Raw genomic sequence first — 9,954 nt, 5'->3', positions numbered from 1 at the left:
TCCCTTGGTGTTGTTCATATTGACTTTGAAGATCGATTTTGATGCCTTCAGAATCGACATGGAATTATTATACAATATTTGTTTCTTGAAAACAGCACCAAGCTGACAACCCAAGTTGAGATATGTCAAAAATAAAAATTCTTCTCAACTTTTTTCTTCTCCTCCTCTTCCCTTTATAAGGGGTGAGGTCTGATGGCACCACGCTTCTGCCCTGCCTTGAACACTATACTCCTCCACCTCCCTCTGTCCTCAGCCAACTCTCTCCACTCTCCAACCACCCCTATCTTACCGATATCCCTCTTCACACAATCCTACCATCTCAACAGTGGTCTCTCACTTTTCCTCCTACCTTGCTCCCTCAACCTATCCGCTCTCTTTGCCATTCCCTACTCCTCCATCCGCAACAAGTGTCCAGCCAATTTCAGCCGACATTTCACCACTCCCCGTCAAACTCATCTCCACACTAATCTCCTGCCTCAGTTCATCCATTCTCCTATTTATCCTCCTGACCCTCTGTTGTGTCTCTCTCTCAGTGCCACCATCTCCAGACCATAAAGGTAGGTCAGCATTACACATGACATCAGAACCTTCCCTTTCAATTTCCTTGATATCTTTCTGTCTGGCATTCCTCCCTCCACACATTCGCACCCACCTGAATCCTCCTCCACACCTCTGCCTCAGACGTACCATCCCCGGTAAATTCCCCCCCCCCCGTCCCCCAGATACTCAAACCGATTTCCCTGCCTGATCTCCTTCCCCTCCAACCTGATGTTCATTAATTTTCTCTGCTGCCTAACCCACATCCCCTCAGTCTTTTCCATACTCATCTTCAGCCTATGCCTCCTTCCACTCCCCCAGTACCTCCTGAATCTCCAGCCTACTTTCCACAACAGCCAGATCATCCATATACAGTATCCTCCCCATACTACCCTTCAAGCTCACCTTCCTGCTTGCCAGCTCCATCACCATGATAAACATGAGTGTGCTGAGAGTGCTTCCCTGCTTCAAACCAATGTTCACACTGAACTCCTCACTCATCCCATGACCATCCAAAACTCTGCCCTTAATTCCCTTGTACATTCCTTCCACCAACCTGACTTCTGTGTCCTGCACTCTCATCCATCTCATTGTTGCAATCACCACCTCTCTCAGTACAGTGTTGTAGGCCTTCTCCAGGTCCACAAATTCCAATGCCATCTCACCTTGCATCCGCAACCTCTTCACCATCTGTCTCAGCACGAACATCCCATCTGTCATCCCCCTACACTTTCTAAACACCGACTGCTTTTGTCTAATCTCCATCTCCAGCATCTTCCTTGGTCTCCCACCTCGAATCCTCTCCAGCACCTTTATTGCATTACTTAAAAGCGTAATGCCCCTGTACTTCCCCGGATCAAGAACATCGCCCTTCCCCTTCCATATCGGCACAATTAACCCCGTCTTCCAATCCTCCGGAATTGAACCCTCTCATATCTTCAACAGCCTCTTTGTCCAACTGACTTCGACTTCTTCCGCTGTAATTACCATCTCTGTGCACACCTCATCAATGCCTGGCGCTCTTCCCTTCTTCGTCCTCTTCAATGCTGTCCGCACTTCCTCCTCTGTGATCTCCGCCAACTCCACTTTCCTCGCTACATAACACAGGAGCTTCAGCTTGCCATTGCTTCCTTCCTGGTACAACAGCTCTTTGAAATATCCTTCCCACACCTACCTGCTCTGTCCACCATACCTGGTTTATATCCCTAGACTATGCACCCTCCTTTCCTGACGTCATTCGACACAAAACTTATGCAATTGCCCTAAACGTCTCTCCGTACTTCTTCCACTCCTCCAAACCTGTGTTTTCATTAAGTTGCTCATACCTATCTCTCAACCTCTCCTTCTACTCAATGCTGACATTTGTCCTGCACTTCGCCCACCTAATAATCTTTTGACCCCTGCTCTTAACCTCCAACCTTTTCTCCATCCATACCACAAACACCACAGGCTTGTGCTGGGTGGAAACATGCCCTCCTGCCACTGCCTTACAATCCTTAACCCTCCACAACTGTCGCTTCCTTTCCACCAACAAATCCAGTTCTGTATGATGTCCACTCCTGTATGTAATCTTGTGGCTTTCCCGCTTTTGAAAGAGTGAACCAGCTCCTCCAGGTCTTGACCCTCTCTATTCCTCGTACCCCCACCAAATTTACCAACACATTCTTCTTCACCCGGCTCTGCTATTCCATTCCCACATGCTCATTGAAGTCCCCTGCAATACACAACATCATATCCATCTCAATCATTCCCATCATCCTCTCCAGTGTGTCCCTGAATTCCTGCTTCTCTGCCCCAGTCCTTCCCGTTTGTGGCCCTTATTCCAACATAACACAAACCGTTTGCCTCTATACCACCAACCATGCCATAACTCTCCATCCCTCCCATCTTTCCACTCTGACCACCTGCTTGCTGATCTCTTTTGATACTATTATTCCCACACCCTGTTCCCTTTCCATTTCATCTCCTGCACACACATTACTTACAACCTCCTCCTCCTCTGCATCAGCTCCACCACCTCGACTCTGCGGCAACTCCTCCCCACCCTTTTGATCCCACATTCAAACTACCTAGCCGAACCTGACTTCTGAACCGCTTCCCACCTGGCAGAGCTAGTTCCATCTGGATAATTTGGGACATTCAGTGCACTAATCATCTTCTGGTGCAATTATCCCTGGGCCAAAAAGAGCACCAGCAGCATAAACCATGATCCACTCCACCACACTGCAAGAAGAAGAATGAAATGCAATCGGCCAACTTTTCTTTATCAGGTTCTTTCACCTCACCTTGCTGATGTCTCGCGTGTCTTACCTATATTGCCGACACATTTTTAAGATTGGTGAGCAAAATTAAGGGTACTTTATCTATAATTCCAATTGTGTGTGTGTGTGTGTGTGTGTGTGTGTGTGTGTGTGTGTGTGTGTGTGTGTGACACCGTTGTTTCTCGACAGCCACTGGTCCGATCTAATTGAAACTTGCCAGGTATATTGCTGGGGCCCTGTGGATGTGCCTTTTCAAGGTTTGATAGTAATCGGATAGGTGCTTCCCAAGTTATGGCCATTTATTTACCAACCAATGACAGGACACGTTGCTGCGTAGGCGTGGCCGATGAGGAAGAGATTCTCAGCCTCGTTATCCATTACGAGTTACAACGTACGGACTTCCGGATAGTGATGACTTTGTGTATTCTAATAATTTCTCGATTTAGATAAACACAATGCCTCAATCCAGTCGTTTACGAGAGCGAAAGAATGGCTTGTGTGGTTGTTTGAAAGTTTTTTTTTGGGGGGGGGGGGTTTGCACGTACGTTTTTTTTTCTTTCTCTTCTCTTTGTGCTTTTCCTTGCGATGACATTGAGAAAAGGCAAAATACGTTGGTGCATGCGAGAGCGAAGGAACGGCCTGTGTGGTTGTTTGAAAGTTTTTTTGGGGGGGGGGGTTTGCACGTACGGGCAGTACTAGTACTTAAAATGTGAGGTACCACAAGTGATGGATTTAAAGATGAAGTGGATCAGATTTATTTATTTATTTATATATACCCAATAGGTAACCATTTTCCTTTCCCCTTGCTCTCATTCTTCCCCATGTCCTTTTCTTTTCCTCAAAGTCTCCCTCTATTTTAACACTACCCTGCTGTTGGTGTGTCTCTCCCCTGCACCTGCCCCTCTTTGCACTATTATTTGGTACCTCCATTACAGAAGGTGGATGGAGGTTCTGTTTTCACCCATTTGTCTGAGTACGACATCAGAGTTATAGACGGATTCAGATGAAACTTGGTGGACAGGTTGGGTGTTAGTGGGGCAACTTAGCTAAATATAGTATAACAATTGTGCATTTTGTGAGGAAAGCACCAAATTTGGCACACTAGTAGCCTGTCATATTATGAACATATTTAAATATTGGGTCATCTTAAATTCAGCCGCTGATGGCTGTGGCAGCCATTTTCCACTGCCATAAAAATTTTGAGATGGCCCAATATCCAAATCTGTTCATAATATGATCGGCTACTAGTGTGCCAAATTTGGTGCTTTCCTCACGAAATGCACAATTGTTATGCTAAGTTGCCCACTGTGTGTGACAAGGGTGAAATGATTCGATTTTGGTGAAGATCCAACTCTGGATCCGATGATTATCCTGCCTACCAACCAAAAGGCGGGTGAAGCAATCTGTCACATACTTTGGTGTCTCCATTTTGTTAAGAGCATACATCGAAAACCGTTCAACAGAGGGAATTGAAACTTTACCTCAGGTTACATGACCGTTTGATGTCGTGCATATTGAAATGAGAGCGAGAGAAGAACCTTCAGAGTTTAGGCTTTATTCCATTTGATTGGAGCCGCTTCTGTGGGCACACCGGGGAATACAGGTTCAGCTAGGAGTACATAAGCAGTAACGTATACATGTGCGATTAATCATTGCAGACTAAATCCGCGTAAGCACGGAGTTCGATATAATCTCCATTCTCACCAGTCAATGAGCACCTTCAGTCAACGAGCATCAAGTGAACAGCCGATGTAAATGGCAATGCCCCGGGGACAATCACCCCGTGCCGCGGAGACAATCACCCAATGCCCCGGGGACAATCCCTCAATTCACCTCAATTCACCACACATATTACTTCGATGACGTCCGCGCCCTCGGAACTTACATGGTGAATTAAACGAAGCTTCCTGCCCAGAGACAGTCACGTCCTCGCATTGAAAGTCGAATAATTGAATCGGCCTTTGTTGTGTTGGGCTGGTGATAAAAAAGCAAAGAAGAAGAGGAAATCCCAATTGGCGTTTTCACAATCTCCCGATTTATACACATTATCGATCTACTCTGGCGGCTTTATCAGCCTTGGTAATTATGGAAACTCGCGAGAACGAGAATAAATGCGACTTAGTAAAGGCTTATTCATGTATTCTCTCGCAATCGTTTTCAAAATATAATTTGCACACATTTACCTCAGAAGTGTAGATCGATGCAATATTACAAATTTGCCGCCAGAAGAGTTGCCTCGCACCAAGTCCTTCTCAACACTGCACGGGGTAAGTATTCGATGAATAAATAGCATGTCGGGTGTTTTACAGCGCGGCGACATCGCGCTGTTATAAAATAGGCTATTCTTTCCTGTGTCTTCTGTCACACTTATTGTTGGGTGTGATGTGGGCGGAGATTGTTGGGTGTGATGTGGGCGGAGATTGTTGGGTGTGATGTGGGCGGAGATTGTTGGGTGTGATGTGGGCGGAGATTGTTGGGTGTGATGTGGGCGGAGATTGTTGGGTGTGATGTGGGCGGAGATTGTTGGGTGTGATGTGGGCGGAGATTGCCGGGTGGATTGTGGGCGGAGATTGCCGGGTGAATTGTGGGCGGAGATTGCCGGGTGAATTGTGGGCGGAGATTGCCGGGTGGATTGTGGGCGGAGATTGCCGGGTGAATTGTGGGCGGAGATTGCCGGGTGGATTGTGGGCGGAGATTGCCGGGTGAATTGTGGGCGGGGTTGATGTGGAAGAGCGACGTTTTTTGTGCTGAATCGTTTTCTGTGTGACGCCAGAAGTTGATTTTCTGAGCAGGAAGTGATAATCTTCCAGTTCCGTCAGTTGTTGACGCGCAGCGTTGTAACTCTCGTTCTTCATTGTTTTTCACCAGAAGTGTTTTTAAAACGTCTTGTGGAGGTGATTTCTTCCTCTTTTTTGGTGACAGAAGTGGTTATTACAGCGCGGCGACATCTCGCTGTTATATAATTGGCTATTCTGTCCTGTGTCTTCTGTCACACTTATGGCCACGTACGTCCCTTTGATCTGAGGGCTATAAATATAAATTTGTCCAACGTCACAACTCTTTCCATCATGCATGCTAATTCACCGTGTCTACATTTAAATTTTATAACTGCAAAATTGTTTCATCATTCTTAACCTCGACTTTCACTGCCCCCAGCCGCGCGATATCGAAGTATTCGCTTCTTGTTTTCAGTGATTCGTCGTCATTGAGAGATGTGGCCAAAACCGATATCTGGCATTTCTCTCAAAAAGTTGTGGACAGGTTCTGACAAAACGTGGTGGACGAGTGATTGGTTCGGTGCCAAGAACAAGCCGATTCGATTTTGGTGCAGGTCCGAATCCAGATCCGGCCTATCTGTGAGATACAAAACGGAAACATCCACGTTTTCTTCACTCCTGCACGTAATCCATGAAGTACTTGGGTTGACGAACTTCTCTTCCCGATCTCGTTGTCACCGGCTGTTGTCCTCTGGAGGCTCCCTGTCGATCTGCCATGTTGTCATTCTGCCGGGCCTGTGGTGAAACCTCTGATATCCCAACATCTGGTTCAGTCTGCCGAGCCGTTTCACCCATCTTTCTCAGATGTCTTCTGTTTCTCCTGTACCGAGCGCCCTCCTCGGTCATCACTTCATACGAACGTGGTTGCGAGGCTTGCCCAGTCACTACTGCTTTTTGCCATGTCTGATATCTATCCGATGTGGGCCTCACCCTTACTGTGTCTCCAACTCTCATTGGTAGTAGGTCTTTGGCACGTCAGTTCTCATAGTATACGTGTCTGCTTTTACTTGATCTGAGTCGACCTCCCGCACTTTTCTACACCTCTTGTTTTAGGAGCTTTTCAGAAATTGGAATTCAGGTCCTTGTTCATCTGTTCATCAGTCTTTGCGCAGGACTGCTCAACATTTCTTTTGTAGGAGTGTTGCGGAAGGCAAGCATGCTCAAGTAAGGATCTGAATTTGCTGCCTTTGCCTTCATCAGCAGTGACTTTACAATCTTCACAGCATTCTCGGCCTTTCCATTGCTCTGAGGTAAATGAGGTGATGATGTACGGTGATCAAACTGCCATTTCTTTGAGAACCTCACAAACTCCTCTGCTGTGAACTGTGGCCCATTATCTGTGATCAGGATGTCTAGGATTCCATATCTCGCAAATTGTCCTTGAAGTTTGCGAATGATGGTTGATGTGTGGATGTTTTCTCGGAAGTCAATCTCCCAGAAACTTGAGAAGTAGTCCACTGTTACCAAGTACATTTTTCCCTCCAAGTGGAAAAGGTCTGCTCCCACTTTTGCCTATGGCCACTTTGCAATGTCATGGGGTTGAAGTGTTTCCTTTGGCTGGTCTCCCTCTAAAGACCAGCAGGTCTCACACTTCTGAACAAAGTCCTTAATCTCAGCGTTCATTCTGGGCCAGTAAATGCATTCTCTGGCTCTTTGTACAAATCCATTCACTCCCAGATGAGACGAGTGAACTCGTTCCACCATGTCCTTCCTTCTTGACTTGGGAATCACAACTCTTTCTCCCTTGAAGATCAGGTCACCCTAAGTGCTCAGTTCATCTCTCACATGGAAGTATGGTCTAAGGACTGGTTCAACCTCATGTTATGTCTCTTTCCATCCTGTCTGAATTATTAGTTTGAGTTGTTGCATGATACCATCTCGTCTGGTATCATCTTCAATCTTCCTCATTAATGGTTGAGAGATTGGGATACGTTTCGCCATGTTTACCATCTCAAACTCGTTTTCCTTGTCGACTCTTGGGTCCTTGAGGTAGGCTCTACGAAGCATATCAGCCAGTTGCATGTCTTTGCCTGGCCGATAGTGAATCTCAGCATTATATGATTGCATCCTCACGAGCATTCTCTGCAGTCTCTTTGATGCTCTGTGGAGAGGTTTTGTTGCAATGATCTCCAGCGGTTTGTGATCAGATTGCACCTTCACCTGTCTCCAATACATGTACAGATGAAACGTTTCCAAACCAAAATCAACTGCAAGGAGCTCCTTCTCTATCTGTGCAAACCTGGTTTCTGCATCAGATACAGCCCTGTTGGTGTATGCGATGGGATATCCTTCTTGGATCAGTGTAGCACCAAGCCCAGTGTCAGAAGCATCCACCTGCAGGGTCAGAGCCTTCGATGGGTCATGGTACTTGAGCACTGGTTCAGCAGTAATCGGCATCTCAATCTCCTGCATAACTTTCTCATGTACTTCTGATCACCACCAGTTGACATCGTTCTGTATCGGTCTGCATAGGGGCTCGCACTTGTCACTAAAGCCTGGAAGGAATTTGGTGGGATAGTTGACAAACCCAATGAATCGCTGTACCCCTTGCACATCAGTTGGGTTTGGCATTTACACCACCGCTTTCAACTTTTCTGGGTTTGGTTCGAGACCCTCTGAAGTGACTACATGACCAATGAAGGTCACTTCTTTGAGTTTGAATTTCACCTTTTCCTTGTTCAACTTCAGGTCTCGCTCTCTACATCTCTCCATCAATGCTCTCACCTTCCTGTCATGGTCTTTCTCTGCCTCTGCATGTGTCTTTCCTTTCCCAAACACCAGGATGTCATGTGCTACTGACCTCACTCCCTGCACACCCTCTCGTACTTGGTTTTGTCTCCTCTGAAATTCTTCCGGGGCCGTTCGAGAGCCCAAATGGCATCCTCAGCCATCTATATCTACCATATGGGGTGTTGAACGTGGTCAAGTATGAATTTTCCTCATCTAGTTCAATGTGTGATCGAATGTGAGCTTGACCACCTGTAGAGTGAGGGCATCATCTAACCAGTCGAGTACTCCAACTGGGTGGCACCTATCATTCCAATGCTCAAAGCAGATGGAACAGTGCGCATTTGTGGGGGCAACAAAATGATGATCAACCACAATTCAAAGCTGGATGGCTACCCTTTGGCCCAAAGCAGAGGATCTGTTCACTACTCTCATGGGTGGCCAGACATTCACTAAGCTTGACTTGACCAATGCCTATGCTCAAATCGAAATGGACAATGATTCCAAGCCCTATACATGCATCAACACTTATCGAGGACTCTACATGTACAACAGATGCCCATTTGGCATACGCTCTAGTGCAACAATCTTCCAACGCAAGATGGAGACATTATTGAAGCCTGCACCAAAGACAGTCATATTTCAGGACGATATACTGTTACGAATTTGGAAGCTTACTGGACTCAACATTCAGGTCCTTACAGAACAGTTATATCGGTAAGTGTGTGTTTATAGTTAGAGCTCCCTACCTGTGTCTAACGGGAATTACATGTGTGCGCTGCAGAGTTTTGTTTACCACAAACCTCCTTCACTTCACTTCACTTCACTTCACACACTGACGCCATGGCCCACGTGCGTTCGGCCACATGCGTGGGCGGAGATTTCCATCGCCTCAGACCGGGACTCCGCCCAGGAAGGCAGGGGCGTGCCCCTTGTCCAATCAGGCCACAGAGAGCAACCTTTCCCATGGCACCCCGGCCAATGGGATTGAGATTGCCACAGAGAGCGACCTTTCCCACGACACCCCGGCCAATGGGATTGAGATTGTCACAGAGAGCGACTTTCCCACGACGCCCCGTCCAATGAGGGTCGAGAGAGCCTCAGACGGCGATTTGCTCACCCCGGAGGAAAAAAAGGAATAAAAGGAACGCCAGGCTGGGAGTGTGGGTGGAAAAAGGAGGGTCGTGGTCGTCGTCGTGGTCAGGGTCATGGTCGTGGTCATCGTCGTGGTCAGGGGTCGTGGTCGTGGTCGTCGTCCTGGTGGTCATCATCGTGGTGGTCATCATCATCATCGTGTTGCGGGTTTGAGTCCCGCTGAGCTAGATCATCATCGCCTCTGAACTTCTCCTTGGCCTTGGTCGATTGGTGCGTGGCCGGTTGGAGAGCACTGTGCCTGGTGCTTGGAGCGGCATCGTGTTGCGGGTTTGAGTCCCGCCGAGCCGGATCGTCGAAGACCACACGAGGTGGACAGGTCCAAGCACAGGCTCTGGTCTCCAGCTCACCAGTCCTCGAGCTGGAGGCCTTCAATAAAGACCCGACGGGTCCATTTCTGTGTGTGGGCCCGTCTTTAAGTAGCAACTGTATAAGTGCTTTTGCTTGTACATTGACTGCATTTCTTATACAGTAGTCGGATAACTCTGCTCTTTATGTGT

At 47.3% G+C, this 9,954-nt stretch overlaps 1 long non-coding RNA gene across 1 annotated transcript; it reads right to left on the bottom strand.

Moving 5' to 3' along the window:
• Positions 1-4,032: 4,032 nt before the first annotated feature.
• LOC147017329 (uncharacterized) lies at positions 4,033-5,422 on the bottom strand. Its single transcript, XR_015049447.1, has 3 exons — positions 4,982-5,422; positions 4,684-4,772; positions 4,033-4,377 (listed from the first exon to the last, which is right to left on the bottom strand). It is a non-coding gene; the product is annotated as an uncharacterized LOC147017329 (long non-coding RNA).
• Positions 5,423-9,954: the final 4,532 nt, after the last annotated feature.

The sequence above is a fragment of the Eptatretus burgeri genome, chromosome 11 (genome assembly GCF_056783735.1).
Source record: "Eptatretus burgeri isolate ZD-2024b chromosome 11, Ebu_testis_v1, whole genome shotgun sequence".
Classification (NCBI taxonomy): domain Eukaryota; kingdom Metazoa; phylum Chordata; class Myxini; order Myxiniformes; family Myxinidae; genus Eptatretus; species Eptatretus burgeri.
This window is presented reverse-complemented; position numbering and strand designations above follow the sequence as displayed.